This window comes from Danio rerio, chromosome 18 (genome assembly GCF_049306965.1).
Source record: "Danio rerio strain Tuebingen ecotype United States chromosome 18, GRCz12tu, whole genome shotgun sequence".
Taxonomy (NCBI): domain Eukaryota; kingdom Metazoa; phylum Chordata; class Actinopteri; order Cypriniformes; family Danionidae; genus Danio; species Danio rerio.
Window position 1 is genome coordinate 49,956,610 of NC_133193.1, and position 16,288 is coordinate 49,972,897.

Sequence of the window (16,288 nt, forward strand, 5' to 3'; positions counted from 1 at the left end):
ATGAAGACAAGACACACATCACACATTACACACGTCCTTCATCAAAATGCAACAACATTACATAACCAAGGTCGTGCAGTCGAGGGAATAAATATGAATAAATCCAAGCTATTAATATTAATAAAATCCACCAATAATATAGTTTACCATATGAGTAACCTTGTGGTCATAAGATCTTAAGTGAAACTATTTGTTTGTAATATTTTAAATTGTACATGTATTTTGAAAATGGTCTGCATGTAATTAGATTTGGAAGTAATTTCTGTATTTGCATTATTATTACACTGTTTACACATCGTAGTCCAACGTTAAACCTACCCATACCACCAAACCTGTCTCTAAACTTACTTATATCTCAGCTCAATAGCACCACGAGTGTTGTGTAATACACAGTAAGTCCATTGCTGGACATTTGATGCAAGTACATAGTAGTTAAAGCATCTTGACATTAAGTGGGACCAAACATAAACACATACATTTTTTACCTTTTCTTGTGAAAATGTAGTCAGTAAATCAATCAATCAAGCAATTGTCAGCCAAAACATTATCCATTTTCAGCAGATATAATATATACACTACCTGACAAAAGTCTTGTCGTTTATCTAAGTTGTAGGAACAGCAAATATTAACCTGACTTCTAGTTGATCATTTGGTATCATGAGTATGAAAGGCAAAGGCCTCTAGATTTTACCAAAATAAAATATGATCATGCCTTGATTTTTAATTATTTAATTATTACAATAAAGTCTGACTTTGCTTAGACAAAAGTCTTAACAGAAATAATGTACAGTATAAAATATAAAGTCTGCAGTGGAAAAATAATGAATATTGTGTCTGACTCCATCATGAGCTTGGAGGACTGCATCCATACATCTCTGCAATGACTCAAATCACTTATAGTTTAATAAAGTCATCTGAAATGGCGAAGCATTCTTGCAGGACTCCCAGAGTTCATCAAGATGTGTTATATTGCCTCCTCAATCTTATCCCAATGCTCAATAATGTTCATATCTGGTGACTGGGCTGGCCAATCCTGGAGCACCTTCACATTCTTTGCTTTCAGGAACTTTGATGTGGAGGCTGAAGAATGAGAAGAAGCGCTATCCTGCTTAAGAATTTGCCCTCTCCGGTGGTTTGTAATGTAATGGGCAGCACACACATCTTGATTTTGCCTGTCGCCCCTAAACTCCCTTTAGTAATCAAATATTGGCATCAAGTCCAGAACATGCAGTGTTTGTGCTCCATCAGAGCACGCGTCTCCATCAAGAGAGGTTTATGGAAATGTGTATGAGTTTTGTTTCATAAGCAGCACGTGTGTCTCTGTGGAGGCTCTCTGCGGGACGCAGAGGAAGATTCCCTCTGATTGCTGCAGGGTTTTGTGTGATGAAAGGCTGGAGAGACAAACACATTCTGCTTGATCTACTGTAACGCCCACAGAGATCAGTCTCTAATCTCCAAACACATCCACGCTTCAGGTTTCAGGGTTTCCTTCTAGCTGCCTGACCTTCCAGTGTGAGTTACTGGTGACTGAGGGTAAGCCTGCGGTAATCTTAACACTGTATGTTGAGGGCTGTTCATCCTTACTAATTTGACAAGCTATAATTAGAAATAGTTGTTTTGATGTGAAAAATGAGGCACAGACACAATGAATAAATAAATAAATGATTGAATGAATGAATAAATAAATAATTGATTGACTGAATAAAAAAAAATATTGAATACATAAATGATTGATTGATTGGATAAATGGATACATAAGCAAAGAAATAAAAAGTAAATAAATAAATGATTGCTTAAATGTATGACTAAATAAATAATTGAATAAATAAATTATTAATTGATTGAATAAATAAATAAATAAATGAGTGAGTGATTAAATTAAAATAAACGAATAATTGAATAAATGAATTATTAATTGATTGAATAAATGAGTGAGTGATTAAATTAAAATAAATTAATAATTGAATAAATAAATTATTAACTGATTGATTAAATAAATAAATGAGTGAGTGATTAAATTAAAATAAATAAATAGTTGAATAAATAAATTATTGATTGAGTAAATGAACGAATGGATAAATAAATACATGACTGAATAAATAAATGATTGAATGAATTAAATATTAATTGAATAAACAAATGAACAAATAAATAGGTAAACAAATATTTGATTAATTGAATAAACAAATAAATGAATACTTGAATAAATGATTGGTTGATTGAATAAATAATTAATTAATTATTCAATCAACCAATCATTTATTTATTCAAGTATTAATTAATTAATTAATTAATTAATTAAATAGATTACTGATTAAATACATACATAAATTTATTAATTAATAATTGAATAAACAACTAATTGATTGACTAAATGACTGCATCAATTAAGAATTGATTGATCAATAAATAAATTAATTAATAAATAAGTAAATAAAAAAATATTTGATTGATCGAATAAATAAATACATGAATAATTAAATAGATAAAGGATTGGTTAATTGAATCAAAAATGAAAAAAAAAATGATTGAATAAATAAATAATTGAACAAATGATGGATGGATGGATGGATGGATGGATGGATGGATGGATGGATGGATGGATGGATGGATGGGTGGATAGATAGATCTAATAGATAGATTAATAAGCTGATATATTAATCAGCGTATAACAGTGTTACAGTTACATTGTTGGAATTTTAGGAAAGTATAAAGTACAAAATTCCAAACATTAAGTATTGGGTAAATAAATTAATGTCTTCAGAACTTCTTATAAACTGTAACAGCATCAGTTTTAGGGGAAAATGCTGTTTAAGGAAAAAAAGAAAAGAAAACGAAAAGTAAAGATGTACAACATTAAAATAAACCACATGACATATAGCTCATCTATGATTTGAGTGGTTAAATTACTGCTTTTGATTTACAGAGCTTCTTTTGTTTCTCTAAATGCACATTTATCTTCTCAATAATGTCCACAGGAACTGGTTTTCCAGACATATATTAATTTCTTCACCTCATACGGGCTAAATTTATTTCTGTTTTGCTGTAACGTTTTTCATTTGCTATGAGTAGACATTTCAGCAAACTGGCCTGGAAAGCATCCCAGCAGGACGTACAGTATTCACTGAGGCACATTGCAATGACAAAAACACAGGCTGTTTCATTCAAATCAGCAAGAGATCGATTCACTAGTACTGTATTGTCCAGACAAAACCTCCAGAAATAAACCAACACCACATGAGCAGACATAATCATTCATTCACAAACATTTCAAGTAATAGAAAAGTGCGTTTATGCTTTATTATCTGTCCTTTCCAAGTTTTTGGCCCAATCCCAATTCTACCCCTTATTTTTGTGCGTTCCCGTGAAGGGGTAAGGGTGTCCCAGTTCTCTTTAGCTTGAAGGCATAGAGCTAAGGCGAAGGGGTAGATAGTCCTTCGAACTGAGATTTTTCAGGACCACACTCGAAACCAAGGGGTAAGAAAATTTCTTAGAATACACCAGCCAAAAAGGCAGGATAGCTGCACCCGGATGTAAGGAAATCCACAAATTAGTTTTTTGGTCATTAATATAGGCTTTTTACGGTGTCTGCTATAATGTTAATGTTGTTTTTGGTGTGTTTACATAGATTAATATGGCCACTGTGTTAAATGCACAGTTTAGTTATGACCTCACTGCCACATTCATTCATTCATTTTCTTGTCGGCTTAGTCCCTTTATAAATCCGGGGTCGCCACAGCACTACGGACAATTAAACCGACCCAATTTACCGCATGACTTTGAAATGTGGAGGAAACCGGAGCCCCAGGAGGAAACCCACGGGAACGCAGGGAGAACATGCAAACTCCACACAGAAACACCAACTGAGCCGAGGCTCAAACCAGCGACCTTCTTCCTGTGAGGCGACAGCACTACCTACTGCGCCACTGCGTCTCCCTTATTGCCACATTAGAGCATTAAACTGAAAATACTTTTATTGGATTTGGTCTGGATTTTCTGTGTCTCTGTGCAACTGTGTAAATTAAATTAAATTAAATTAAATTAAATTAAATTAAATTAAATTAAATTAAATTAAATTAAATTAAATTAAATTAAATTAAATTAAATTGAATTAAATTGAATTAAATTAAATTAAATTAAATTAAATTTTAATTTAAAAATTAATAATAATTTTATAAATAAGATTTACAAAAAAAAATTAAATAAACGGTAAAATATATATAAATGGTAAGTTTAATAGTCAATTTTTTCAAGATTTCAATTAATTAGACAAGCTTTTTGGTAATATGCGAGATAATAATTAGCTGTCCAATTTTTATTTCACTCCACTGACATTTGCAGTCCAGTGGCAATTTCTAATTGTAGTTTTTATTTTGTTGTATAAGATTATTACAGCTTTTGTTATATATTAAATTAGTTTTCATATTGTATTTTAAAGTTTTATACATTTTATATTATAAAAGATTTCCTATATAAAAAATACTAAGAATATATATTTTTTTTATGATAACACTGATTTACAGTGTATTTAACTACAGCATCCTAAGCACTTCATCATATAGAAAGTGTAAATTATTTTAAGCATACAGTATGTGCTGATTTTTTCCATTTCTGTACAATAATGAACTGCATAAACAGTCATGTGGTCTGTTTCCTGTCACTTATAAACTCTACACTGTGTGTTAATGGACAGTAAACCTTGCACCAGCATACATACATAATGTTAACAGTAGAGCTGTGAGGCCTTTGACCTTTAGGCTGACAGTGAAAAGCTGCAGTTGACTGAACAGAGTAAGAGTTTCTTCTGCCTCTACAAAACTTTTTTTTTATTTTATTTATCTAATTTTCCAGCCAGGTTTTAGTGAACTTGCAATATTGTCAAAAACACAGAACTGCCTAAATACATGCAAGAATGCAAATTGTAAACTCATAAACAAACACTTGCAATCTGTTCATGAAATCGGCCAGATCAGCGAGTACCAATCGAATCACTGAATATTGTTATTGGCCACGATCTCCACCTAATCGATCTCAGGATTCCTAGTACTAATACACACCTTTGAGAAACCGATTTGAACCATTTAAGTACGTATACAGTATATACCTTTTTAAAAGGTACCACCCAAGTCACAGCCCTCATACCTTTATTTCTGAGAGTGTATGTGATATATATTGTGTTTAAATAAAAGCCTACTTATGTGCACACTTTCAGTAGTATGTTTCTTAGATTAACACACTAATTTACACTTTAAATAAGTATACTTTTTTAAAAAAACATTACTTTAATTAGTAAATAGTAAATTTAATTTAATTAATAAGTAAATTACAATTTTTTTTTAAAGTTTTAGTAATATTTGTCATTATTTATAGTACACAAATTTTGATTTGCTGACCAACTTGCTAAAGTAAACAACTTGATTATTTTAACTTTAGTGTATTATTAGATATTTATTCATTCATTTTCTTGTCGGCTTAGTTCCTTTATTAATCTGGGGTCGCCACAGCGGAATGAACCGCCAACCTATCCAGCACGTTTTTACGCAGCGGATGCCCTTCCGGCCGCAACCCATCTCCGGGAAACATCCACACACATATTCACACACACACACACACACTACTGACAATTTAGCCTATCCAAATTCACCCGTACTGCATGTCTTTGGACTGTGAGGGAAACCCGAGCACCCGGAGGAAACCCACGCGAACGCAGGAAGAACATGCAAACTCCACACAGAAATGCCAAATGAGCCGAGGCTCGAACCAGCGACCTTCTTGCTGTGAGGCGACAGCACTACCTACTGCGCCACTGCCTCCCCACTATTAGATATAACAAATTGAAATATCTGAAACGTACTAAAGTCAAACTTCATTCTCCAACAGTTACAAATATATATCTAATGCAACTCTATATATATATGTATATCTAAGAATATTTATTTTGCCATACATGCATAATATCAACACATCAAGCAGCACACTTGAATAATATTGGATTTCAAATATGTGTAACCCCACCAGTCCTACATCAACCAACCCGCTCCGAGCTGGTAACGAAAAGGCGACCTTCCGCATGGGAGTCGGCTGCTCTACCAAGGAGGCTAAAGACCATGGCCTCTAACATCTGTGACTAGAGCACCTTTAGAGGTCAGGGGGTGAGGTTTATTGCACAGCACTCACTAGCTGGCCTCCGTTACACTCACCCCCCTAAACCTCACTCCCACCCGGGTCACGGCACCAATACAACCCCACTGGTCCTACATCAACCAACCCACTCCGAGCTGGTATCGAAATGGCGACCTTCCGCATGGGAGTTGGTTGCTCTATCAAGGAGGCTAAAGACTATGACCTCTAACATCTGTCAATAGAGCAACCTTAGAGGTCAGAGGAGTGAGGTTTACTGGCACAGCACTCACTAGCTGGTCTCCGTACATATGCATATAAAAACATGTCCAAAAAAAATTCTTAATGATACATTTTCATTTAGTTGTACAGTAAAATGCATGCAATTAATTACCTGTAAAACACTGATTGTAATTTTAATAAGGGTGTGAATTGGTTGCTATAAATTTGCTACAATCCGTCTGATGACATAAACACTGAATCAAACCACTTGACTCAAAGAGCAAAACTGTAAATACTATTCCTTCTACAACATGGGAGAACCAGACTATCTGACTTCTCGTATCACTTTTACCATCTGCATCATTCATTCTTCTGTCACCCATGCTAACTAAAACTTTCTCTGACCACACATGCATTATTCAGGTTTACACATCTCTAATCGTTCACCCAAAACATGAACATTTGATGTTAACTTATTCACTCTCAGGCCATACAAGATGTAGACTTTTCTTTCTTGAGTAAACCATTAATGAGGTTTTTGGGTTGAAACTGTGATGATTGGTGATTCATTAAATATGTGTAAATGGCCACTAGCACTTAAAGAGTAAAAGAAAACATACAAGCTAAACAAACGTAATACCTGTGGCTCATGGCAAGTTTCCATCACACTGTGTGAATGCACATATTAGAGTAGCTATCACATTGAAGTAAGTGATAAAAATGGCAAATTTCAAATTAATACCTTCATTCGCAAAATGTTTTTATGCTTGATTGAGGTAGTTTTAGACAAGATATGAGCAATTCCATGCAAATGTCAACCTTGCCATGTTAGAAAAATTAAGTTTTTATAAAAATAGAGAAACTGTTTAATTATTTCTCTTTTTTTGTGTAAGAAAGTATTTTAAAGTACTTTAAAAATGCTCAAAAATGTCTCGGTCAGTGTTTTCAAACTATTATTATATTTTATTTACCAAACTCGAACAAGAGCCAATTTTACATCTGTCAGATCCAAAACAAAAACTTTCCCTCATTAATGCAAAAAAATGTCAAACAAAATAACATCAACGATTTTGTTCTAGCTAGCCAGCTCTTATCCTTTTGATTATCATTTATTTTTCAGAATTTTTACAAAGTATGCTGTATACTGTAAACTCACAAACTTTTTTTGTCACATCAATAATGCATGTTTATTTTCCTCATTTAAAATATAAAATGTTTACAGATTGATATTATCTTCTGATCTCATAACTGTGTGGTTAGTTGTTTTAGAAAATATAAAAAGATGCTTCATTATAATGTTAACATAAACTTTCTATGTGAATTTATGTTTTGAGTTTTTACTGTGAATGTCACATATATAATGCTGGAATTGCTCATATATTTACAGTATATTAGTATATATAGTATCGTAAGTAAAATAGAAGAAAACATTAATAAACATTAATAAACTTGTTTAAATACTTTAAATATTTAAACTGGCCATTATGGGACAATGATTAATTCATATTAATGATAATGTCTTGCACAGAACAAAAATGTCACCTTTATAAGACCTCAATTTTTAGTCAGAGGCCATAGACTATGTTAATTTTGTTCTGCTAAATGCTTTTATGACTAATAAAGTGACTTGTTGAATCACCAAGGACCACAGACAATTTAGATAATAATAATTATTATTTAAAAAAAAAAGAATGAATTACATTAACCAAATAGCTCAATTCTGTCTAAACTATCCCTTTAATTATGCGACTTAAACCTCGCATAATCAAGTATGTAGCTACTAGCTAGAGAAATCCTCCAAGAAAACATCACAAGAACTGAACACAAATCTGTCAAAAACAGGTAACGCGATGTCAATAAATGTTAACTGACTCACCGTTACCTGACGAGATTTCCCGCGCGCGCACTTTCCGGATGTTGTGATTGACAGTTCGCGTGGTAAAACAAATCCCAACATATTAAAACTACTTCAAAGTTTGTTTGTGTCAAAAACCGATCCAGAATGCTGAATACAAAAACAGATGCTTTTTCTGTAGCGCTCTCTCAAAATGAAGATCAATCTGCGCCAGGACTTAACGCTATGATTGACGTCTGCAACTTTTAGACACAATACATCTCGCTTTCATCTCATTATTCTGCCCCGTTTGACAGTCACGTCACCGGAGGAGGGAGACTCACCCGGGCGAGCAATCAGTGCTGGCGGGAGGAGGAGCTGCGGAGAGCCGTTACCCCAGAAGCGGAGCAGACCACCGGCCACTGGCCTATCAGTACCGAGCGCGTGCTGAGCACAACACCGCGGACAAACCTCCGTTAACCCTTACCGATCGGATTCTGAGGTAAATTTGGTTTTATATATCTGAACAACACCGCGGACAATCCTCCGTTAACTCTTACCGACAAACACCTCAGTCTTTACGAGCAGAAACTGCTTTATGAGAGATGAATATAAACCAGACTAAACTTTATGGCAGGTTTCAAAAGTCAAAGATCTTTTGGGGGCACAAGTTACAAAACTGTTTGTGTTTTATTGTTTTTCAACGTGTTATTCACTGAATCTTTTTTTAGGCGGTGTTCGGCATAACTATATTATATTATAATATATTATATATATTATCTCTGCATTTTTTTCTGTTTTACTTTCGACAGTTGTCACATTTTATTAACATTTTGATTATACATATAACATTTAAAGTGGGTCAAAACCTAAGTTTGTCCTAAAGTTTGAGTTGTCCTGAAACTGTTAAAAATTAGACTATAAAACTATATAATAAAATGTAAAAGAAGTGATACATAATGAATTATCAATGTAAATAATAAATTAATGTTTTTTTTATATAGGGTTATTTATAATTGTTCTTTTTCTGTATCTTTTCATTTATTCATTCATCAATCCATTCATTCATTCATACATTCATACACTGTATATTCATTTACATATAGTACAGGTCTCCAAACCATGGAACATGAGACAACAAAAAATCCCCCCCCATCAATGTTATTATTATAATTAAAAATGAGTCCGTTTAATTTCACCGTGTCTTATAACAATGAGTTATGATGAGATAAATCATTTTAGAAACGTGCGATTTGTGGAGTTTAACTATAATAAAAGTTTATCATCTGCATGTGTTTTTAAAACCTGTGACTTTGAATTATATATATATATATATATATATATATATATATATATATATATATATATATATATATATATATATATATATATATATATATTAGAAGTCAGAATTATTAGCCCCTGAATTATTAAGCTCTCCTGTTTATTTTTTCCCCAATTTCTGTTTAATGGAGAAAAGATTTTTTCCACACATTTATAAACATAATAGTTTTAATAACTCTTTTCTAATTTCTAATAACTGATCTATTTTATCTTTGCCATGATGACAGTAAATAATATTTGACTAGATATTTCTTCAAGACACTTCTATACAGCTTAAAGTGACATTTTAATTAGGCAAGTTATTGTATATTGATGGTTTGTTCTGTAGACTATCAAAAAAAAAGAGCTTAAAGGGGCTACTGATTTTTTACCGTAAAATGGTGTTTAAAAACTTAAAAACTGCTTTTACTCTAGCCAAAATAAAACAAATAAGACTTTCTCCAGAAAAAAAAATGTTATCAGATATACTGTGAAAATTTCCTTGCTCGGTACCACACCATTCGGGAAATATTTGAATATTATATATATTATATATAATGCAGATATATATATATATATATATATATATATATATATATATATATATATATATATATATATATATATATATATATATATAATGTATGCAGTATTAAGAGCATGATCATGGTAAGACCTACAGTATTTGTAATCAGCATTTTTAATCTCTATGTCATATAATCCATATCCGGTTGCAATATTGATTCAATGACCTGGTAAAAAAAAAAAAATAAAAGATTTTTCAGCTTTTGTCAAATATAACATTACATATACATGATATCATTGACCTTGTATAATGTAGGTTAAAGAACAAATTGTGAGTAGGATGTACTGGCACCATCTCAGCAATGACAGAGCACCATGTCCTCTACAGCTCCAGTAAATGCAGAAGTGAATCCACAATGTCTCTGTCTGAGTTTGAGATTTGCCAGGTCATGGCACGATGCCCGAAATACAAAAGCTCAGAAGAGCAGACAGAGTTTCCTCTTCATCAGGGCAACATGACACGAGGGAAGAAAAAGAAGTGGAGGAGACTCATTTAATTCCCAAGCGCATGCAGGTATAATACAACACTAGCCAACTATATGCAAGACAGAAAGGAGAATGTAATATTAAAGGAACTGCATTGATTCAATAAGTAATTTTTTTTTCTGATAACTATAGGTATGTGGCTCATAAATAAGTTCAAAAATTCCCCAGCAATGGTTTTATATGCTTAATGAACTTTTTTTTAATCTGTACTTCCAGCATTTTGCATTGTGATGAGCTCTAAAGAGTCATTGCTTAGTAATGAATAAAATAATAAAAATAAAAACAAATTGCTTGACTTGACGTCGCAGCGTCTCCCATTTTGGTTTTGAGTCCCACATATATGGTTAATAAAAACTTTAATAAACCTGAAAATAAAGGAGGAAAATGATCATAGTTGTAATCTCAAAACCCAGGCTGGGGATAAAATTTGCATATTAATGATCCCGTGTGCAACATATCTGTATCACTTCAACGTGTTTGACATCAGTTTTGTAAAATGGACAGTACGTGGCAGTATGGCAAAAACAACTGTTGTTCCTTTTTCACGCTAATGATATTTACAGGGACGTACTATTAACACATTTGGTGATGATAACTCAAAATAGAACAGTCTTGAACTCTCCGGGCCCTATCATACACCCGGCGAAGTGTGGCGCAAGACGCGGCGCAATAGTCTTTCAGCTTGGCGCAAGAGTCGTTTTGAGGCGTTGCGCTACGCTGTTTAAATAGCAAATGCATTAGCGCTCATTTGTGCGCCCATAGACGTTCTGGTCTAAAAAGGAAGCGGTTCTGAGGTGGACTGCTGGTGCGTTGCTATTTTGAGAAACTATAATAGATTTTTCATTAGACCAAAACTAACCCGGTCTAAACTCCGGCACAGAATTGCGCCTCGCTTACACACTGCTTAATACGCAAAACAGAGCAATAGACAAAAATCTTTACATATAAAAAAAAAATTTAATATTAAGGATGTATATAGGATATAATAATAATAGATATAGGATATAAATATAAAGGATTAAAATATTACAAAACATATTATTTTCTACCCTACATATATATGAAAAATCACTGCTTTTATGTCTTCTTCATCTCGGGAGGCTTTTTCAGTTCATTCATAACAATTTGCTTTTGTATAATGTTATTATTATTAGCAGTATTATTTATTATATCCATATTTATATTTGTTTTAATAAAAACAAGCTTAGATTTGCCCACCTGTCAGGTTTAGACCATATGGGGCACAGCATGTGTTTGAGGATATAACTCAGGTTTTTGAGCACATTTTGTTATTATTATTCATTTATTCGTTTGCTGGAAATTAGAACTGAATTTATAAATAGTTTTGAAACGAAGATTTGCGCTTAACAAACTAAATTATTTTATTTATAGACTAATTGATTTCTGTGCATATAGGTTTCCCTATCCAAGAGCTAAAGTGAAAGTGATCCATTATCTCTCATTCTCACACAGTAGATGCTCTGCTTAACTGTTTTCTGTTAAAAAAACTGTCAACTGTTAACTGTTTGCTTGTGAAATGCTCATTTTTTCCACTTAGACTTACTTTGCGTCCTGTAAATAGCGAATGCGCTCTTGGCGTGACGCAGCTGACTCTTAAAGGGAATGGGAGATGAGACTCTAATTGGTTTATTCTTAAAACACACCTATAACTCATCAAGAAAATAAAATCAACCCTTTTAGACCATGCGCCACGGCGCAAGGCAGATTTCCCGTCCTTAAATTAGCAAAAACGCGCCCTGACACGCCCTAAAAGCGTTTGCGCCCTGCGTTTTGCGCTCTGTGCATGTATCGTCAAAATAGAGCCTTCCTTCTTACTACATGTCAGTGACTACTACCACATACTCTTCTATTGTTGTGTGTGTTTGCTTGCCTTTAATCCACATCTCCCTAAACATGTATTACACACACACACGTGACGTCACTGTTTTCAAAGAAGGTGTTTACATAGATATTGGTGGGAACTCCCACTCTGATCTCCCTTTTCAAATGTACGTGTTAATTTATGCAATCCGTAACAAAGTTTTCGTGTAAACAAACATGTATTAAATGTTTTTTTGGTTTTGGCTGAACTTATTGTGTAAACGGTGCCTTAGTTGGCTAACGAGGGTTTTGGGAAACACATCCCAGATTGTGTAGAACCAACTTTACGAACATAGCATGAGGAAAACACACTCAAAAATATAACTTTGCTGCTTGTTTTAAGTACTTAGTTAAAATGAGCTGAATCCACATGGGGTGGCACGGTGGCTCAGTGGTTAGCAAAAAGACTGCTGGTTCAAGCCTCGGCTGGGTCGGTTGGCATTTCTGTGTGCATGTTCTCCCCGTGTTGGCGTGGGTTGCTCCGGTGCTCCGGTTTCCCCCACAGTCCAAAGACATGCGGTACAGGTGAATTGAAGAAACTAAATTGGCCGTAGTGTATGTGTGTGAATGAGTGTGTATGGATGTTTCCCAGTACTGGGTTGCAGCTGGAAGGGCATACGCTGTGTGAAACACATGCCAGATAAGTTGGCGGTTCATTCCACTGTTCATTCCACCTGATAAATAAAGGGACTAATCCGAAGGAAAATTTATGAATTCACACAATACTTAAGGTTGTTTTGCGGACAACTTAATACTTAATTGTTTTCATGTTCCATCCACTTAAATTTATCAAAATGCTTAAATTAACTTAACATGACGTAATTAGGAGGAATCCAGCATTTTTACAGTGCATTTTACAGTGGTACTTTTTTAATCCTCCTGAAACACATTTCTCTGACATATGACAACACTATTCATCAAAGCTTCATCTTTTTTTTTTTAACAAAGCCCTGAAAAACAGTGTTGCATGCAGAATTGTTGCAAACAATTTGTGTTGATTTTAAACAAACAAATTAAGTTTAACGGTAACACTTAACAATAAGGTTCATTAGTTAATGCATTTACTAACATGAACTAATCATGAACAACACTTGTACAGCATTAATTAATCATAATTGAACATTTACTAATGCATTACTAACATTCAAGTTGCTTGCACTGTTAACACTAACTAACAATGAACAACTGAATTTTAATTAACTAACATTTACTAACATGAACAAATAATGTAGTAAATGTATTGTTCATTGTTTGTTCATGTTAGTAAATGCCTTACTTAACATTAACTAATGCACCTTATTGTAAAGTGTGACCAGTTTAACAATGTTCAACTTAATTTTTTTGTTTAAATTCAGCACAAATAAATTGTTTACAACCACTTAACATAAAAAAAAATTGAGTAAATCCAAGGAATTATCTTTGAATAATTTTTTCCAATGTATGCTAATATTTAAAAATGGAAGTAGACACCAGCGCAAGTAATAGCTATACTTGAATCCATCCCTAGTAGTAAAGAATTCTGGCCCAGATTTGGCAAAAAGCTGGCACAGTAGGCATTCATCCGGCACTGGCATACAGCATGTGGGCCAAACATGGCCCGGGTTTGGCAGAGGTGGCACCGTTTTTAAGGCGGCACACAAGATTTGGGCCAGATGTAAAATGTAGTATTTGGCCCAGATTAAAAAATTTGATAAGTGGGCCATGTGAGTTTGGCCAGTCTTGACCCACATTTAAAATACACTAAAATCATTTTTGAGGAAAGAAAAAAAAATTCTACCAATCAGGTTACTTTGAGAAAAAGCGTGCCCATAGTGTGCCTAAAGCGCATCACTCCATGGGTTTATCAATTTCATTGCAATCGTGACACACCAACCTATCTGGCCCAGTTCAGGCCCAGTTATGAGTTATTAGCTTGGCTGAGACTTGGCCCAGATATGGTCTGTTTTTGGCCCTTGTCTGGAAGCCAGATTTGGTCCAGTCATGTACCGTAATTCACTGCGGCATGTGGGCCAAGCAAAACCTGATTGTGTGGGCCAGAGCAGAGCCAGAGATATTTTGCTATGTGGGATTTTCTTGGTTAATTTCATTTAGTGTCCTGCCTCCCTCGCTATTTCCGAATTGCTCAATTAATCAAACATATTAACAGTGTAGTTGGCTTTTAAAAGTCAAAGATAAGCTGCCTACGTTTGTGTTCTAATAAAGAGTGAAGTCATTTATTAACTTGCTGCTGTGACTTCAAAAGCCTGATAACATTTGAAACAACATTTCTCTGCTGATGTCTTTCTACAAGCATGAAAATATGCAAATAATCAGCCATGTGTTGAGCTTCTTGTATCATAGCTCAACCATCGCTCTACTTAATCACTGTAATTAGCTTATTCACAAAAAAGGGAAGAAAACAATTGCTGCTTAGCAACAGGCATATAATAAGTGTTTTGAAGTAATGTGCATTTTAATGTTCTTCTTGAGAAAAGGATCAAAAATAAAAAGCACAAGATTATTCACAGAACTGTTATGAGACGTTTAACGGTCATCATCAGCATCTTAAGTCCTTGTAAGATTGTCATATTTTGATTTTAAAACATATCAACATTAACCAGGCCCGGATTGGCTAATCGGGAGGACCGGGAGAATTCCCGGTGGGCCGGTCCGTTTTTTGGCCGTGAGGGCCAAAAGCTCCAGAATCTGTTGCTCTAAGCAGTCAAACTTTTTAAATTTATTTACTTGACCACAGTCTTCTTATTCATTATTTTAACGAAGCTCTGCTCTTTTCATATATAACCAGCCTGCAGGTTAATGATGATATTGCTCAGATGAGTTACTTTAATATACAACTGTTGTGGTCCAGTGGTTAGCACGTATAATTGAGACGCCGCTGATCCGGGTTTGATCCTCGCCTGAGTATGTTATTTTTTTTTTCATTTTTATTGTTAAGACATATAATACTGTTAGGGTTGTTGAACATTTAAAGTTCTAAAGCAGCTGTTTTCTCAAAAAAAGACGTGATAGTGTAATTAGAAACTGAATTGGAAATGATCTTATTTCAATATAGTCAGTGGTGAACTGAGGTGGGCCGGTCTGAGGCTTGAAACTCCAGGGCTAAAAAAGAGTCCCACTCCGGCCCTGACATTAACATTTCACCCCAGTATATTCAATGGAGCTTCTGCGCTCCTCTGCCGATTCTAACAGGCGCGTGCGAGTAAACAGCTTTTGTCTCGTTTTACGCTTGAGAAACTAAATGAATGCCAAAGTCTATTCAACTGATTGTATTTGAATGACATTACAACATCGATGCTGTAAAAGGAACTGTATAAAATGGAAAAAAACTCACAGTAACAGGTCACCGGAAGTTTATCAGTATGGGAACAGCACTAGCTTGGCATATACCAGGGCCGGAGTGGGACTCATTTTTAACTCTGGAGTTTCAAGTCTTAGACCGGCCCACCTCAGTCGACGACTGACTATATTAAAATAACGTCATTTCCAATTCAGTTTCAAATGACACTAACACGTCTTTTTCAAGGACACAGCTGCTTTAGAACTTCAAATGTTTTTGATAAATATGAGAACATTAATTCTTTATAGATATCCAGCCTTTTGTAACGGTCGTCACACACACACAAAAAATATGTATCCCTACAAAAGTACCCCAAAGAGAATTTTATGTCTTAACACTGAAAATGAAAAAAACATATTATGGTGAGGTTCAAACTCGGGTCGGCTGCGTCTGAACGTAACGTACTAACCACTAGACCACGATGGCGCTATATAGCAAAGCTTTATTGATGTCTACTCTTTTTGCAACCCTACTCTTTTTCTCCGCATTTTAGATTTCTG

General features: G+C 34.2%; 1 protein-coding gene across 26 annotated transcripts in view; it reads right to left on the reverse strand.

Annotated features, from left to right (window-relative positions):
• The window catches only part of gramd1bb (GRAM domain containing 1Bb), a 242,619-nt gene that overhangs the window by 120,076 nt on the left and 106,255 nt on the right, over window positions 1-16,288 (reverse strand). For 6 of the 26 annotated variants that reach the window (XM_073929715.1, XM_073929714.1, XM_073929713.1 and 3 more), the window contains exon 1: window positions 8,219-8,488. The exons of the other annotated variants lie outside the window; for them this stretch is intronic. The gene's annotated coding sequence lies outside the window, so the exon portion shown is untranslated. Of the gene's footprint in view, window positions 1-8,218; window positions 8,489-16,288 lie in introns of those variants that run through there. 26 annotated transcript variants of the gene reach the window in all.